This window comes from Myxine glutinosa, chromosome 10 (genome assembly GCF_964187855.1).
Source record: "Myxine glutinosa chromosome 10, kmMyxGlut1.1, whole genome shotgun sequence".
In the NCBI taxonomy this organism is placed as follows: domain Eukaryota; kingdom Metazoa; phylum Chordata; class Myxini; order Myxiniformes; family Myxinidae; genus Myxine; species Myxine glutinosa.
This window is the reverse complement of record NC_136270.1, coordinates 96,659,157-96,678,293: the sequence shown is the minus strand read 5'-3', so window position 1 is coordinate 96,678,293 and position 19,137 is coordinate 96,659,157. Positions and strand designations below refer to the sequence as shown.

The window sequence follows — 19,137 nt, the reverse complement described above, 5'->3', positions numbered from 1 at the left end:
CCAAAATACCCAAATGAACCAGAGGACCCAAAAGACCAAGAGGACTCTGAAGACACAAAAGAAGAGGAATTATGTCTCTTACATTGGAATTGTAGATGGTGGCTTGCAAACCAAGCCTCAAGGTCGGTGTACGGAAACGGGTTTTTTTTTAAATCACAATAAATACAGAGCGTAGGGATGTGAAATTCGCTGAACATGACGTGCAAAGTGCACAGAGTAAACCGAGTGTTCATTTACGTCTGTAGGATGTCTACGAAATAAAGACGATATAAACACACTTGACACTAGACCCAGGCTTCAGACTTCAGCTCACGCGGCTGCACCGTCAAATAAACTGTTCCAACTCGTCATTTGTGACGGCCTGTATACTAGTGTATATACAGTATACATATATATATATATATATATATATATATATATATATATATATATATATATATATATATATATATACATATATATACATATATATATATATATACATATATATACATATATATATATATATATATATATATATATATATATATATATATATATATATATATATATATATATATATATACACATACATATATATATATATATACACACATCATTCTAACCAATCACGGATGCACTGACTGACTGATATTAATGTTTGGTACATTCCGGGTAATGTAGAAAGATGAAATTTCATGTGCCGATGGCCATTGCATGCCGATGAATATTTATGTAAAGAACCGTAAAAGTGTCCGTATATGTACTGTATGTATATATATATATATATATATATGATTGTATGCAATTATACCTTCCAAGTTACAGAGCAATGACAATGACAGTGTAAGCAAAAACGAAGTAACTTGTTTAAATCCCTTCAATTAAAGTTTATTTCCAGACAAAATGATGAAGTGCTGTTCTATAGAACCATCCAATTGAAGGTGTAATTTAAACTTTTTCAAATTATCATTCCTCTCTCTCCTTTTTGGGTAATTATCCATAGTGCTAGCATATATACACACCTCTCTAATTAGGTAGACTGCCACTTTTGTGTGATTGTCCATGTTAATGCCCTGTGAAGATGTCCCGTTGTCGTGGCTAGTCCATTGTTTTGCTATGCCATGATGTCTTTCACAAAGCGTATGCGAGGTATTACTGGCCCCATGGCCAAATTAATTCTTGCCCTAACTACTACTGGGAAGGGAATGGCAAACCACCTGGCATAACCTTTCCCAAGAAACTGCTTTGGCAGTACATCAGAATCAGAGTGTATGTATATATATATATATATATTTATATATATTTATATATATATATATATATATATATATATATATATATATATATATATATATATATATATATATATATATATATATATATATCTCTCTGATGGTGGTGGCTGACCTCCTCTCCAGACACACTCCCACCCGCAACCTCCGCTCTGCTGGTACCAACCTCCTGACCCCCTCCATCCGGACCAAATTCAGATCCTGGGGGGACAGGGCCTTCTCCATCGCTGCTCCCACCCTCTGGAACTCACTACCTCACACCATCAGAGACTCCTCCTCACTCACCACATTCAAAACATCACTAAAGACCCACCTGTTCAACACTGCATTCAACATTCAACCCACAGTATTTAACCCCTGACTATCTCTTCTCCTTCTCCCTCCTTTTGCTTTAAATATTTCCCTATTGATTCTTGTCTTTTTGCAATTGTTGTTTTCATGTATTGTTATGCATTATGTTTGCCACTCTGTCAAAGCGCCTTTGGGCTTCTGGAAAAGCGCTATACAAAATAAATGAATTATTATTATTATTATTATTATTATTATTATATATATATATATATATATATATATATATATATATATATATATATATACGTATATATATATATATATATATATATATATATATATATATATATATATATATATATATATATATATATATATATATATACAGACTCGGCATTTAATATGGAATTTTTTTTCTTTCTTGACTTGGGTTTACTTTCTTAACTCAGTATATCAATCCAGTGAGTTTCTTTTACACTTTGGTGATTTATTTGTTAAAAGAATCATGTCACTGATTGTCTGTCGCAGCAAGAGGTCAACAACAGGATTATATCACAGGTGGCGTGGCAAAATGTACGGACAGGTGCATTTGATGATTGGCTTCACAGTCGGGTATACAAGGGTTGTTGCGTTCTGTATTAGTGGAAAACAACTGCTGCACGTCTCCAAAAGTTATTGCCGCTTCCTCTGGAGATGGTCCGTCAACTCGACAATGCTGTTTGTCATGGAGTGGTGGCTTTACGAAAATACGGCATGAAACAGCGTGCTATTGCTCGGCAGTATGGCATCACTCAAGGTCAGGTGTCAAAGATCCTGAAACAAAATGCTCAGAGGGGTATCCCTACTCCAGAGGGGTATCCCAAGGAATTGGCCAATACCGAGGCCAGGATGTCCCCGCAGAACCACAAGGAGGGATGATCGCCAGCTGCACCGGTTAGTCCACAATGGCCGTACCAAGTCAGCTAATCGGCTTAGGGCTGAGTGGCAGCAACTGACAAATGTGCCTGTATCCAGAAGGCTAGTCAACCAATGACTGGTTCAAGCAGGCTATCGTGCCAGGCGTCCCCTGAGAAAGCCACGCCTGATCAGACAACACCGCCAGCGCCGATTGCAGTGGGCCAGAGAGCACCGTCAACGGCAGCCAGGACACTGGAATCACGTGATCTTCAGTGACGAGTCTAGATTTCTGGTCTATCGTCAAGATGGCCGCGTCCGAGTGCGCAGACAAGTGCATGAAGCCTACAACAAAGATTGTATAGTGCCAAGAGTCCAAGCTGGAGGTGGTGGGGTGACCGTTTGGGCTGCTTTTCATGCAGGGGCAAAACTGACCTGGTTGTTCTGAATGGAAACCTGAACCAGTTCAAGCACAGGGCCATTCTGGAAGAAACATTGCTTCCATTTGCTCGTGCAGCCTTTCGAGGAAACTTTGTCTTCCAAGATGACAATGCACGGCCTCATCGTGCTCGCGTGATCCAACACTTTTTTGCTGACCGTGGTGTCGAGCATATGGAGTGGCCTGCCATGTCCCCGGATATGAATCCGATAGAGAACTTGTGGGCAGAATTAACATGTCAAATCGACCACTTGGGCCAGCAGCCAACCTCTGTGCGTGAATTGCAGCAGGCTATTGTCACTGCATGGCAAGCGATTCCTGTCCAAACCTTGGCAAATCTCGTGAACAGCATGCCTCAACGTGTACGTGCTCTCCTGAATGCTCGTGGGGGTTACACGAAGTACTGAACTGTAATTTTACTGTCCGTAATCCCAGTCGTAATTTAACTTTTGTTTTTGTTATAAAAAATTTTTGGCTAATGTGCAAAATAAATAGATACTTCTGGACAACGTACAGAAGTTTAACACAGTACTGTCCATGAATTGAGTTCGATATCAGTTTACATCACTTTCAAGGATCAATTTATTTGTTTCGAAATGTCAAATGTGGTTTTTGTTTCTTTTATACGTCACATTAACAAAATCTAGAATAATTTCAACATAATTCCAATGAACTTTTGGTTCTAAGACATCTTGAAATGTAAGTTCACCCCCACAAAAAAAAAATTCCATAATAAATGCCAAGTCTGTATATATATATATATATTATATATATATATATATTGTAACGATTTTGAGAAGTGTAACGGGTTTTGAGAAGTGTAACGGGTTTTGAGGAGTGTAACAATTTTGGAGGAAGGGTAACGGATGTGAAGAGTATGGTTTTGGTATGGTAACATCCTGGTAATGTAAATAATGGTCGCAGCCGTCCTCCTAATTAATTTCATAGAACATACACGCAGGTCACGATATATCTTTTAAATAGTGTATTTCCTTATTCCATGTAGGCTAAGTATGTGTTTTCCACTAGATTGACTTTGCATTGTATCAAACAAAATAAGCGTAGGCCCTTCCAATTTCCCCAAAACCTCCCTTCCATTTGCCTTCCGCATTTTGGTCGGTTTTTCTCTTCAACCACCATTGGCCACGAGGTAAGGTTGGAGAAGAAAGGCGTGTCTCCACCTCGTCAGAAGAGGGCAGGAGTGAACCGGCCCTAACAGCCAATCAACACCGCGGTGAGTGACCCGGTAGGCGTGCCCTCGGAGCCGGCGGCTTAATTCCGCCGGAGGTGATAAAAGCGACTGCAGGGGACTGCTTTACGAGTCGAGATGAGAGATGACTGGAGATGAGCTGGAGAGGAGCAACGAGGCTGCACCAAGGAGAGGCCTTGAGAGATACGCTGGGGGATGACCTGGAAGAGGAGCGCAATCCACCGCAAGCCCTACCTACCTGCATGCAATATCCCCTGTCGTTGGAGAGACGCGCTGAACGGAGGGAGACGGCTCCACCCCAGGAAGAGGAGCAGGTGTGCCGAGCCAGCGCGTGACGGCCGCGGATACGCGACGGAGGTTTTCCCGCCAAAACCGCGAGGGGTTGAAAGCTGCGGCCTCCGACCTCGCCTTCCTCTCTCAAGCAATCAACCTCGAGCCATTACCTGCCTGCAATATCCACCGTGTGAGTGTGAACGTCCTGTCCTACTCGTTTGTCTTGGGGATTAAGTAAATGAAATAGAATAAGTTAACAATGCACTGTGTGACTGCTCTTTCCCATCTATTGCTGTAAATAATATTGGTCGCTCTAAAATATTGCTTGTGTGTGTATAATAAATCTGTTCTTCCTCCAAACTCTGTCTTTCTTCTCTCTTCTTCTCTTTCGGTCGCTTTAGAGGTTTCCCAATTGAATATCTGTAGCGCGATTAGTCAACGTTCGGGTGGAATCGGGTTCTAATCGGGGAGTAACTGTTCGGACGCGGTTAAATACACCACCGCTCGGTAAAATAACATCCAAAAACCGTGTCCGTAACAATTGGTGTCGAGGAGTTGGATTCGAACCTGGGACTAAATTTGTTAGGCCCAAATTTTGGAACACCAATTGTACTATTAGAGTAACAATTGGTGTCGGGGAGTGAGATCGACCCGGAGCGCGCTGCACGCGCTCAAAATTATAAAGCGGACGAAATTGTGTTGTTTTATAAAACCCGAATTTTTAGATCGCGCCATGGACAATCAAGGCGATCGGATGTCGGTGGGGGAGATAGACGGGTTAGGGGTAACCCAGGAACCAGGGGAAATGTATGTGGAAGAAAGGGAGGAGGAAAATGGCAATGTGGTTGCGGGAATTTCAGGTGCACAAAATGGCGCTCTAGCGCACGTGATTACAGCGGCGCCACATTTAGCCACGCCCATGGTCGCGGTAGTCGAACCGGAGATGCCAATGGATTTGAACCTTTTTTTTATACAAATGAAGGCCCTTATGGCCCAGAATAGTGAGCGATTGGAGAACCGGATGGATGCTCAGGGTGAGCGATTGGAGGGCCAAATGGGGGTAATGAGGGACGAAGCGAGGGGTACCGGTGAGGGATTAGAAAAGAAATTTGAGGGATTAGACAAGAAATTTGAGGGATTAGACAAGAAATTTGAGGGATTAGACAAGAAATTTGAGGGGTTAGACAATGGGATAGAAGGGGTGAAACATGGGTTAACGGGGGTGGAAAACAGAATGGCTGCCCAGGAGAATCAGTTAGAGGGGGTGAAAAATGGGTTAATGGGGTTAGAAAATAGGATGGAGGACAAATTGCGGGAAATAGGGGAACAATCCGCCCGGGAAATCGAACAGATGGGGAACCAGATGGAGGAAATACGACGAGGGGTGAGTGAGGAGGTCTCGGGGCTGCGCGAGGAGGTAAAGCGAGGCGAAAAGCGTATAGAGAAAGAGGTGAGAAATAATACGGCAAAGTTACAGGGGGGAATAGAAGATCTGACGGAGGAGGTGGAGCAGCTGACAGAGGGACAAACTAAGTTAGTGGAGCAGGTTCAAAAGAACACTGCGGTACTAGGAGGGTTAAAGGCGACACAAAAAGAAATTAAAAACGAATTAATAGCGACGCAGAGGCAATGTCAGATGGTACGGGAGGAACTGACAATGAGGGTGGAAGAGGTGACAGAAGCAATGGAGACGAAGGACCGGGAGGTAAGGACGCACGTAGAAACGGTCACGGTAGCCTTAGAGGACGAACTTGAGGAGACGCACCGGGAAATAAAAGAGGTTAAACAAAAATTAGAGGAAGTGGGAGAAGAGGTGAGTGAAATTAAGAAGGGACGGACAGAAACTAAGAGAGAAATCCGGGAGGAGGTGATGGAATGTGTACAAGGTCTGTGTTCAAATCATGATGCGGTGCTCACTAACCAAATAAAAAGTTTGCAGGTGGCAGAGAAGGTGCGACGAGGTACGGAGGTGAGTGGCAATGTACATGATGTGAGGGGAGATTCAGTCGGCTTGGGGATTGGTTTGGATCCGGGTGTTCGTGAAAGGCCGTTGGTGAGGTGTGTGACAGGACAGGTGTGCGAAAAAAGGGGTGTGCGAGAATGTCCGACCATGGGGTGTGTGAGGAAAAAGTGCACGCCGAGGAGTGAGTGTGCCGTCAAGAGTGAATTGGTCAAAGCGCGTGTGCGAGGGAGCACAGGGAAGCGCGGTGTGGTGAGTGTTACGGAGGAAGTAACGAAAAAGTGTGCGCGGGAGGACGCGCGAGAAAGGTGTGTAACGGACGGGTGCATGGGGAAAGCGCATGCTGTCAAGAGTAAGGGAGAATGCATGCCTGTGGCGAGTGTTACGGAGGAAGTAACGAAGAAGTGTGCGCGGGAGGATGCGCGAGAAAGGTGTGTAACGGACGGGTGCATGGGGAAAGCGCATGCTGTCAAGAGTAAGGGTGAGTGCGCGACTGAGAGTGGAGGTGAGAGTAGTGAGAGTGAAACGGAGCGTGAGCTGGTTGTGATAGGTGAGCGAGGATGTACACCTGGGATGGAAGGATGCACACCTGGAATGGTAGAGCGTGAGTGGGAATGCACGCTGGAATTGGTAGTGAGACACGTGGTTGGGTGTGCGGGTGAGAGCACACCTGTGATTGTCACAAAGGAGGTGACCGAGGAGGGGGCGCGAAGCGGTGTATTGGTGAGGTGTGCGAGCAACGAATGTGTGCCAAAGTGTTCGGTGGTCAGGTGTGTGACCAAGTCGGTGAGCGGAGTGAGTGTACCGAGGTGTGAAAGAAAAGGTACGAGGAGAATGGGAACGGCTGCATGTATGAGCAAGAAAGAGGTAGCGTATGCATGTAAGCCTGCAGGTGAAGCGTCGACGGTAACCGGGTTAAAGGTTAGGTCGACTTTTAGCCGGATCGGGCCCTCGGTGCGTGCCGGGCTTCGCGTGCCGCGAGAACCAGCGGAGATCCGAGCCACGGCGGGTTCGAAAGGACCGCCGTGCGCGATCCACGCTGGGCCTCGCGTGGAGCGGCCGCGTCCGGGCTCCACAAGGCGGAGCGGGCAGCTCGATAGGAAGGGTCGTCATGGCGACCACTTTCTATTGAGACGTGCCGGCAGGTCGAGATCGGGACATTGGATGGCTCCACGCCGAAGTGGTGCATGGGATCTCGGCCCGGGTAAGCCTCCGTCCCTGCCCCGAATGCGGGACGTATCCAGCCGCTGGAAAAAAAAAACGACCCGCGTTCATTGCTCGGCTGTACGAAGCCGGGCTGTAGATGTGAATTGGCGCACCGAGAGGATGTAATAAGTAGACGGGTGATGTGAATTGGCGCACCGAGAGGATGTAATAAGTAGACGGGTGATGGTGATAGTGATAGTAGTGATTTGAAACGAAATTTAGAAAAGTGAATAGAATTGGCAGTAAATGGAAAATTTTTGAATTGTTGGATTTGGACGAGCGAAATTGGTAGTGAGAGACCCCCGATGTGGTGGGATGGCAAATCCACCATCCCTCACAGGTGGGGGCAAATGCGCTATAGATTATGGGGTTTATGGCAGTGAAAACGAGCCAGGGAGGGCTTGGATAATGATAGGGATCTAGCGAAGATGACCTTAGGTAACGATAAGGTTAGTTAGTGACTGATACCTGTAGTGGGGACGCAGGTAGGTTAGTGTGGTTGATAATGACGTGGGAGCGCAATAGTTTAAAGGGACGACTGGGAAGCGCAAGTTCAGAGGGGAGTAGTTAGCTGAGATGATGCCGTGTGTGTGAGGATTGAACAGGTGAGGATTGAACAGGTGTGATTGCACAGGTGTGCAACTGAACAGGTGGATGGAGCAGTGTATGAGTGAGTGATGGTGATTGTGTATTGTGATGACCAAGTGGTCCAGGAAGAAAGGAGGGTGCAGGTGGCACCAGGTGAGATTGCACAGGTGTGCAACGACAGGTGAATGGAGGGCAGGTGTATGGAATAAATGGTATGGAGTATTGGAATGGATGGTCGTGGAGTGAGTATGGTGGAAATTGTGGAGTGGAGTGGATGGTGCGAAGGTGTGAATGGGGGAAGAGTGGACCCCCATCACGGATACCCGGGGCGGGTAGTGTAAGTGTTAGGTAGAGGGTATAGGTAAATTGTGGTTGGATATTGGCATCTGTGGTGCGAGTGGAAGAATGGTCTTTGGATGGGTGCATTAGTGTTGTGGAAATGGCTGGGCGTGTAGCCTGTTAGTGTGTGTAGTTGGTTTGGGCACTCCACCACTGTGAGGATGTCGGCCAGGTGAGGCCGCAGGTGGGCTCTGGGAGCCGGTAGTAGTTGTTGTGGATGGGGCCCGAGGATCCGGAGGACGGACCCGGGTAGCCCAGTGCCAGAGGGCACCAGTGGGGTGACAGAGCCAGGAGAGGGGCTGTCCCCAGGTAGTTAGGTTAGGGTGAGGAGCTAGGTAAGCTCGGGTGGCAACTACAGTGGTGGAGGTGTGCAGGTGGGTAGACCTGTTGGGAGAGGTACACGTCGCAGCCCAGAAATTGTGCTAGAGCACCGGGAGATGAATCGGGGGAGTGAGACCCCAAAATTGAGGAGCACCACAGTTTGGCCAATGGGAATTGGTTATTAGAACCCATAGTGTAAGTTGGCCAATGAATTGGCAGGGAAAGACCCCGGGTAGTGTAAAGTGTGTTAAAATCATTTAGAGGATAGTTAGGATGAAGGATCTCCTCACACCATCTGCATCCACTCACCTGAGGTGACAGGTACTCCACACCATGCCATGTTTGATTATTTTTTTTACTGTGCAAATGTTTGGGTTGTGAGGCGCATCATGACGTGGGTGTGACATTGTGCTTTGATGTTCCATCTCTGCCTCCTTATGAGGATTGATGATGAATTTGGTGATGGCAAATTTTGAAGTAGAGGGATTGTGGTGACGAATTTGGTATAAGGGAAATATGGGGAAGACGTGACAGTAGTGACGAATTTGTAAATGGGTAGATTTTGTAAATATGGGGTAAGAGCAAGGGTAGTGTAGGTGACAGGGGGGTGACGTACGGTAGGGACGAGCTTTCTCACTTCGCCCTCTGTACGCATTTCACCTTGCATTGCCTTGTTTGACGTGTACCCTTGTGACCTTACCCCTCGCTAAATTGTCTTTCTTTTGTCTCCCACATGACCTGTGCGCCATTGGGTGCCGAGGGGAGCGTGCGTGAGGTGGCCATTGTGCGCCCGAGATTCCCAGAACCAGCACGCATTGCGTTGATGTACCACTTTATGGACCGCTGTTCGGCGGCCAAGTACCACTTGATGGACCCCAGGTTCTGGGGCAGGGCACCTCTGTTGGAAATCGGCCATAGTGGCCAGGGAATCTTGCTTGCGGACCTCGGTAAGGTGGCACCTATGCCAAACAGGTGGACCACCCTTAGTTGGCCCCTGAGGCCCTAAATAAAAATGGACACAAGTTGTGCTCTTTATTATGTCCAAATAGGCCGCATGAAGCCAGAAGACGTCAGGAAGAACATCGGCCCAGCAGACAAGGAGAAGACCACCACCAGTTGTTTTGTTGTGTTTATTATGAACCATGGTGACTGCGCACCGAGTGGTGCTTTGTGGTGCTGGTGGTGCTTTTGGGTGCTTTTGGGTGCTTTGGTGGTATTGGTACTGGTGCATCGATGCAATGCGTGCTGTCTCCTCCCTCCCAACAGGAATTTCTTTCTCTTGTTCCCTAAAAAGAAAAGGAAAAAAACACACAGGTCCTGGGTTGCGTTGTAAATAAGAAATCACGTCATTGTAAATAATGCTCCCCACCGTAAATGTATAGTTTCAGAATAACTCCGTAATTCGGTTAGCTGTGGGCTTGAGTCTGTTAGACAGGATGCAATGCAATAGGGGGACATACTTATTTGTGTTTTAAAATTGTCACACTCAGGGTCAGGTTAATTGTAGAGGGAATTACACCTACATGTCACACTCAGTTAAGTCTAGTAGGCCCGAGGACGTGCCTGAAGAAAGGAGGGTGCAGTGTAACGATTTTGAGAAGTGTAACGGGTTTTGAGAAGTGTAACGGGTTTTGAGGAGTGTAACAATTTTGGAGGAAGGGTAACGGATGTGAAGAGTATGGTTTTGGTATGGTAACATCCTGGTAATGTAAATAATGGTCGCAGCCGTCCTCCTAATTAATTTCATAGAACATACACGCAGGTCACGATATATCTTTTAAATAGTGTATTTCCTTATTCCATGTAGGCTAAGTATGTGTTTTCCACTAGATTGACTTTGCATTGTATCAAACAAAATAAGCGTAGGCCCTTCCAATTTCCCCAAAACCTCCCTTCCATTTGCCTTCCGCATTTTGGTCGGTTTTTCTCTTCAACCACCATTGGCCACGAGGTAAGGTTGGAGAAGAAAGGCGTGTCTCCACCTCGTCAGAAGAGGGCAGGAGTGAACCGGCCCTAACAGCCAATCAACACCGCGGTGAGTGACCCGGTAGGCGTGCCCTCGGAGCCGGCGGCTTAATTCCGCCGGAGGTGATAAAAGCGACTGCAGGGGACTGCTTTACGAGTCGAGATGAGAGATGACTGGAGATGAGCTGGAGAGGAGCAACGAGGCTGCACCAAGGAGAGGCCTTGAGAGATACGCTGGGGGATGACCTGGAAGAGGAGCGCAATCCACCGCAAGCCCTACCTACCTGCATGCAATATCCCCTGTCGTTGGAGAGACGCGCTGAACGGAGGGAGACGGCTCCACCCCAGGAAGAGGAGCAGGTGTGCCGAGCCAGCGCGTGACGGCCGCGGATACGCGACGGAGGTTTTCCCGCCAAAACCGCGAGGGGTTGAAAGCTGCGGCCTCCGACCTCGCCTTCCTCTCTCAAGCAATCAACCTCGAGCCATTACCTGCCTGCAATATCCACCGTGTGAGTGTGAACGTCCTGTCCTACTCGTTTGTCTTGGGGATTAAGTAAATGAAATAGAATAAGTTAACAATGCACTGTGTGACTGCTCTTTCCCATCTATTGCTGTAAATAATATTGGTCGCTCTAAAATATTGCTTGTGTGTGTATAATAAATCTGTTCTTCCTCCAAACTCTGTCTTTCTTCTCTCTTCTTCTCTTTCGGTCGCTTTAGAGGTTTCCCAATTGAATATCTGTAGCGCGATTAGTCAACGTTCGGGTGGAATCGGGTTCTAATCGGGGAGTAACTGTTCGGACGCGGTTAAATACACCACCGCTCGGTAAAATAACATCCAAAAACCGTGTCCGTAACAATATATATATATCTATATATATATATATATATATATATATATATATATATATATATATATGTATGTATGTATATATATATATATATATATATATATATATATATATATATATATATATATATATATTGTTACGGAATCCGGGGGACCGCACTCCCCTTACCGAGGGGGGTTTAATCCCCGCGTCTTTTTATGCTGGCCGTCCGACCGGTCCTGGTACTTGTAACGCTCTTCAGCGGGGTGGAACTGATCAGGGTTATTGGTCCAGGATTTATCCCGAATACCTTGATCAGTCCCTCCGCAGAACAGGGAGACAAGTACCGCTCGAATCCCGGACAAGATAGTATTTTGCCGAGTGGTTTCGCAGTCCGGAATCCGAGCCGTTAGCAATAGACTAAACCTGATTGCGAAGCGATTCGGCCAAAATCGTGCCACAGGTACTCAATTGGGAAATCACTGAAGCGGTCGGATGAGAAAGAAACCAAAGTAAGGAGGAACTGGTATTTATTATTACTATACAAAAACCAAAGAAGAAGAAGAAACGAAGGTAATTTACAGAAAAGGAAGAAGAAGATACACAGGGCAATTCTTAAACAGGCTTACTTATAGAATCCCAGACAACACAAACAGCACAAACTCACGTACACGAATGGGGAATTGCAGGCAGGAATTGAATGGAGGGATGATGAGGTTCAGGTCCGTGCAGAACGGCAGGGCTGGAGGCGAGCGGCTGCCCACTCCCCGCACTCTGGTTCACACGGCGGGGTTGCTCGCGGCAGCGCGTCAAAGCTTCACGTGGCAGGGGCTGTTTGAAGCAGCGTCTCTCTCTCGTACCTCTGCAGGTTGCGCGTCTCTCTCAGACCTCATAACTTGCTCAACACTCAAGCGCCGTTTTCATAAACACTTGCACGCTCACCACTCCACAGACCTCCGAACTTGTTCAAGCGCCTCCCTCCACAGAACTGCGAACTTGTTCAAGCGCCTCCCTCCACAGAATTGCGATGGGGGCTTCGTGCGACGGGTTATATCGCCACCCCCGTGGAACCCTCTCGAACCTCCTCGATCTTTCTGCCCCCGCCCTCTCAAGCCATGCCCACTGAGCCCTGGTTGGTCGGCAAGGGCTGGCTGATTCCCCCTTTGATGACGAGGGCTCCCTGGCTCCACCTTGTATGACGAGGTGGGGCCACACCCTTCTTCCCTGATCCTGGCCTCGTGGGCAATGAAGTTTTGGAGTGAGCGCTAAGGCGGCTGCGGCTGGCAGAGGCGCTTTGGGGAAATTGAAAAGGGGAACTATCTTATTTGTTTGATGCAATGCAGATTCAACTATTGGAAACATGGCCTTACCTGAAACACATAATAATGATATAACTACGAAAGGGCCTATGATTTGCTCTCTTGTTGCAATGTGGACTAACTAAGGTGCAATTATTTCATTTAACAGCCAATTAAGGGGAAATGTACACAGGGGGTTATTTATAAGGAAATTTACAACTAAATTTACATGTGAAGGTTCGAAAAACCGAAACAATATATATATATATTTTATAAGTTCAAAACGCACTTTTTTTTTCTTTTTTTTTTGTATACTGAATCGAGGCTCGTGAAAGAGCTAACATTTATTTCACAAACAAATCAACTAGACAAACAAGATATATAAAAAGAGGGAGCGGAAGACAAGATGGGGAGAGAAGGGGAAGCACACAAACATAACATTTGAGGGCAGGGAGATGTGTGGGAGGGAGAGGGCTTGGGGGGAGGAGGCGTGGGATTGGGGGGGGGGGGGGGAGGAGGCGTGGGATGGGGGGGGGGGGAGGTGGGAGAAGTATAAAACACAAAGACACCAAGGACTTCCAGGACAGAAGTTGGTATTTCAAAAAAGTGGATTTGGGGTGAAATTAGCAGGGGTAGAAAAGATCAAGGTTTTGGATGGGGGAAGATAAGAGATGGTGGTGAACAGCTGTTTTAAAGACCTGGAGGGTGGAGTGGGATTGAAGAGAGTGAGGGAGTTTGTTCCAGAGGCGGGAGAAAAGAGGAATGAAGGAGTGAAGGTGAGCAGAGAGTCTTGATTTTGGCAGTTTAACCATAAGAGTGTTGCAGGCAGATCTTGTGCGACCTGTAGGAATATTTGGGGGACAGAGCCCAGAGAGAGCTGGGGGGGGGGGGGGGCAGGGCCAGAGAGGAGTTGATAGAAGATGGAAAGACCACCAACCTGCCTGCGGTGAGTGAGTGAAAGGCCCTTGGAGTTAGCTTCATCGCGGGAGATTCCAATGATTCTGAACGCTTTGGTTTCAACAGCGACAGCAACACCTGGTCACAAGTGTGCCGCACTGACCGGGTCCTCAGTCGAGGTCCTCAGCATCATCCCGCTTCGGCCCTTCAACCTCGATATGGTCAGCTAAGGTGTGCCAGCAGGGGCACATACACATCCACATGCAGCAACTACACCTGGATGCGTACATACCCCCACCCCCAGCCAGTGTTAACGCAGACTACAACAACAACAACACCTCCGCATCCAGAATCCACAGCACCAAACAAACACGGTGGAACACTCAAACACCCACCTTTATACCCTTCACCACTCACCAACAAAACACACCAGATCATTCATACACACACATACACACCCATACACACACATACACACACACACACACACACACAACACCAACCTACCAACCACCTACCCTTACAACATACACCACTCAACATACAAAAACACACACTCATGCAAAAAATAATTCATGCAAAAAACACACACCCTCACCCACTCACTCATTTCCACAAAATAAGAAATAATAATAGTAACAAAAAAGCAAAAAAAAAAACACAACCAACCTACACCGTTCGACGTGCCTCCATAAACTTCCTCCATATCCAAAATGAGCCTTTCAAGGCAACCTGGGCCACCTTGTCACACATCCTCCTTCTTTCTGTCCCACACACTCCAAGTCGAGCAAGAAATGCAGAAAAGGAATTGCAAATATACCCTCTGCACCCCACCTCAAATGGCTGACATGAAACTCGCCAACCCTTCTCCCGGCACTCTGCCTCCAGCTCACTGTACTTTCCTCTCTTGCCCCTCCTCCATATTCTCTTCCCAAGGTACCGACAATCCCCCTAAGATGACCTGTCTTGTTGCACCTGACCAAATGACAATGTCAGGCCGCAACCTTGTCACTCAGATCTCCTCTGGGAATACCAATTGTGGCTTTAGAAATAAATAAATATATATATATATATATATATTTGCCAATAAAAGTTCTGTATCACTCATATATTCCCCTTCTTTATTTTAGCACCACCAGCATGGGTAAGGGCAGGGTGGATCCAGGGGGGGGGGGTGCAGGGGGTGCGCACCCCCCCCCCTTCGATCCACTATGAGGGTGCAGGCAGTGCGAATCTGCTGAACTGTTGGACCAGGGAAGAACACAAGGAACTGCAGAAACTGCCAAGAACGCATGAAATGCCGTTTCTGACGATCAATTTTAAAAGAAAATTCCTGGGGGTGGACCCCCAGACCACCCATAATCCCCCCCCCCCCGGAGCCCGATAGTTTCATGAACCCCCCCCCCCCCCCATCCGTCCGTCTTTAAATTCCTGGATCCACCCCTGAAGGGGTCAATGAGAACGAATCCCAGCAGGGTTGTCCTGATTGGTTACTTTGTCTTGTCACTTCAATGTTTTTAATTTAATTTTTTTCAAGCAGTTACTTTTTATTTCATGTTCATGAGAAAGCTTTTCTGTGAAACATTTATTTTGGCAAAAACAAAGGTTTTATGTGAAGCAAGGATACAGGTCCTCATCGAGGAGACAGCCCCCCACACCTTAAAATTAGCTGAATAGATTTTACATTTAAATTAACACAACTCCTCTATAAATTAACCCTTTGAGTACGGGATTTTTTTTTGATAAAAATACCCCCGGTACGGGATTAATTTGGCATTACGGGAATGCAACCACGTCCTGACGATCTATTTATAGGTATAGTCGATGACGTGTGGTAACGTAATCCGTACACAAAACTTTTTCGCGGGTTCCGGCACTGGACGTCATCCGTACTTAAAGGGTTAATAAGTAACGGATGTACAAACGGAAAAGGTATTTAAAATAAATAAATAATTCAAAATTATGTGTTTCTTGTGAAGATGGTAAAGTGTATATAAATAAATAATTCGAAGTTGGGTGATGTCGTGGACATGGTAATATATCTATATATCTATCTATCTATATATACATACATACATATATATATATATTGTAACGGTTTTGAGAAGTGGGTAACGAATTTGAGAAGTGTAACGGTTTTTAAGAAGTGTAACAATTTTGGAGGAAGTGTAACGAATGTAAAAAAGTATGGTTTTGTTATGTGTAAACACCCTCGTAATGTAAATAATGGTCGCAGCCGTCCTCCTAGTTAATTCCATGAAACTTACACGCAGGTCACGATATATCTTTTTAAATAGTGTATTTCCTTATTCCATGTAGGCTAAATATGTGTTTCCCACTAGATTGACTTTGCATTGTATCAAACAAAATAAGCGTAGGCCCTTGCAATTTCCCCAAACATCTCCGCTCTCCAAAGTTCCTTTCAAAAGGGTGCGAGTTGTGTTCAATCCCGTAAGCCGCCATTGCCCATGTGCTAATCTCGGAGAAGAAAGGCGTGTCTCCATCTCGTCATAGAGGGGAGGAGTGAGCCAGAGGGTCGCATGGCCAATCAGCACCGCGGTGAGCGACCCGGTAGGCGTGCCCTCGCAGCCGGCGGCTTGATTCCGCCCCGAGTTATAAAAGCAACTGTAAGGGACTGCTTTACCAGATGACCTGGGAGAGGAGCGAAGAGGCGGCACCAAGAGGAGCGGTGAGATGCGAAACGCTCCAAGCCAAAGAGGAGAAGTACTCGGAAAGGAAACCAGCTTTGGAGAGACGCGCTGAAAGGAGGGAGACGGCTCCACCAGAAGAAGAGGAGCAGGTGTGCCGAACCAGCGCGTGACGTCTACAGCAGCGGATACGCGACGGAGGGTTTTCCCGCCAAAAACCGCGAGGAATTGAGAGCTGCTGCCTCCGACCCCGCCTCCCTCTCCAGCAATCCACCTCAAGCCCTACCTGCCTGCAATATCCCCCGAGTAAGTGTGAACGTCGTCTGTCCTACTCGTTGTCTTGGGGTTAAGTAAAATGAATAGTGTAAGTTAACGATTTGCTGTGTGACTGCTTCTTCCATCCATTGCTTGTGTGTGTATAATAAATCTGTTCTTCCTCCGTACTCTGTCTTCTTCTCTTTTCATTCTCTTTCGGTCGCTTTAGAGGTTTCCCGATTGAATATCTGCGGTGCGATCTGGTCAACGTCGGGTGGAATCGGGTTCTAATCGGGGAGTAACTGTTCGGACGCGGTAATACACCACCGCTCGGTCAATATAACATCTAAAACCGCGTCTGTAACAATATATAACAATTCAAAATTGCATGTTCATAATAATGATGTTAACGTGTATATAAATAAATAATGGTTCCCAAAATCATATAAATCCTGTACCATTCTCTCCCATAATTATTTTTTTAAATCATGTGTCCCATGACGTTTGGTTCCAATCCCAAAATAATTTGACCCGCCTCATTTCCTTATGTAATTGCATTCATGCACCCAGTACGAAAAAAATATGTCCAGCAATTTTTGAGTAGAGGATCCAATCGGACGGGCAGCACCCAAAATACAAGGCCCCAGCTGGGCTGACCCACTTAGGGGCTGCAAAATGACAAAATATTATCAAGTAACGTGAAAAGCATTTTTGTGGACCAGGAAATGCAAGATGTTGGAATCTGCTTTGGAAGTTGGTTATTGTGTGAAAGGGATTAAGAGTTGTGCTGTGTTGGCATTCAGTAAGATTTCGGGTTGGTCTCTCCTTGCCTCCGCCGTCAGCATGTAACAATGACATTACTGTGGGGTCATTACTCGAGTCCATTTCTGTCTCCCGACTTAATGGTGCCAAGTGTTGTTTCTCACCCTCTAATGGTTGCTAAAAAAGGTACTCTCAATTACCTTGACCTCTTTTGATCAGACTTGTTAAGAAGGGTGTTAGCCCAGAACACTAATGTGCCAGCATAAAATCTTCTGTTCTTGAAGTTCTTTTCAGCAAATGAATATTCACAATGTAGATGTACACAGTCTTGTTTGAGTGTGTGAAAAACTTCCATTTACTCCATGTTTAACTCACTATAAGCAGTCGTACATGGTATGGTGATTTGTAAAAGTTTCTCCCAGCTCTAAAGTACAAAAGTCAGAATATTTTTTTTCAATTTGTACACAGCTTCTCAGAGAGCATTTTGGTGAATTCCAAGACCACCATTTTTTTTTGGTGAATTTTGGTGAATCCGCGGAGGATACCATTTTAGGCGAAGAGGTATTCAGCATTGAAAAAGTATGACATCATTGTGAGGGTTTGACGAAGGAGGGAAGGGTGGGGACAGGGTGAATAGGCACACAAAGCAAATTCCAGGAATTGTTCTCTATTGATGCAAACATCGCACATAACATAGCAGCACGATGATGTCACCATGCAGCCCAAGTTTGCTATTTTTAAAGGAAACAATGCTTCAGCCCACAAATTCATAGCGCACTTCAAAAATGTTTGTAATCATGATCGACATCACGTACGTCATAACATAATCGAATGATTTGCTGAATTTATGAAGGAAAGTTTTAGTGACGTGGTTTACATCAATGTTCTTTCCTTTGAAGGTAGATGCAGCATTAAATGTTGCTCAGTAAACTTTTAAATCCTGTTTAATATCACAATGGCATAGCAACAAGGATGAAACCCCAATGATTTACCACCTGGATTTCAACTGCGAAGATTCGTCAGCTTATGCAGTAGAAGTCAGCAAGATAATTTCAGGTTAAAAAAAAAAAATTGATCGAAGACTCATGGAGGAACTTCTATGTTAATCACATGGTGGGCAAGAATGTTTGGAAACATCACTGTATTTGTATAGGTAAGCTAATGCTCAAGCACTACAGCAGGTAGGCATGCTACAAGGCCATGAAGGCCGATGAGAATTTGTACCAACGGACCCACTAGTGTATCAAACATCCTGGAAAGGTACGAATGTGGTATTCAGAATTAATTTCTTTGATAATAATAAAATGCTGTATTAGTTGAAAATAATCCTCCCAGCAATGGATGTTCAGGTGAAATAAAAAATATTCCCCCAAATATCACTTTTTTATTTGCATAGATTTTTTTTACAATTTTGACAAGATCACCCCCAAAAGGCATATTTTGACATCGATTTTTCAAAAATTTCCAGGGGAGCATGTCTGCGGAGCCCCCTTCAAATGCGTATTTTTCCTTTTTTTTAAAGCTTCTGCATTAATACAACTCCTCTATAAATTAACCCTTTGAGTACGGGATATTTTTTTGATAAAAATACCCCCGGTACGGGATTAATTTGGCATTACGGGAATGCAACCACGTCCTGACGATCTATTTATAGGTATAGTCGATGACGTGTGGTAACGTAATCCTA

At 45.7% G+C, this 19,137-nt stretch overlaps 1 protein-coding gene across 4 annotated transcripts in view; it reads left to right on the top strand.

The window, feature by feature from the left end:
• LOC137433941 (SH3 domain-binding protein 4) overlaps nucleotides 1-19,137 on the top strand; it is a 71,690-nt gene that overhangs the window by 33,080 nt on the left and 19,473 nt on the right. The window contains exon 1 of one of the 4 annotated variants that reach the window (XM_078785915.1): nucleotides 10,996-11,269. The exons of 2 other annotated variants lie outside the window; for them this stretch is intronic. The gene's annotated coding sequence lies outside the window, so the exon portion shown is untranslated. Of the gene's footprint in view, nucleotides 1-10,995; nucleotides 11,270-15,493; nucleotides 16,740-19,137 lie in introns of those variants that run through there. One more of the 4 variants, XM_078785916.1, reaches the window with a different exon arrangement.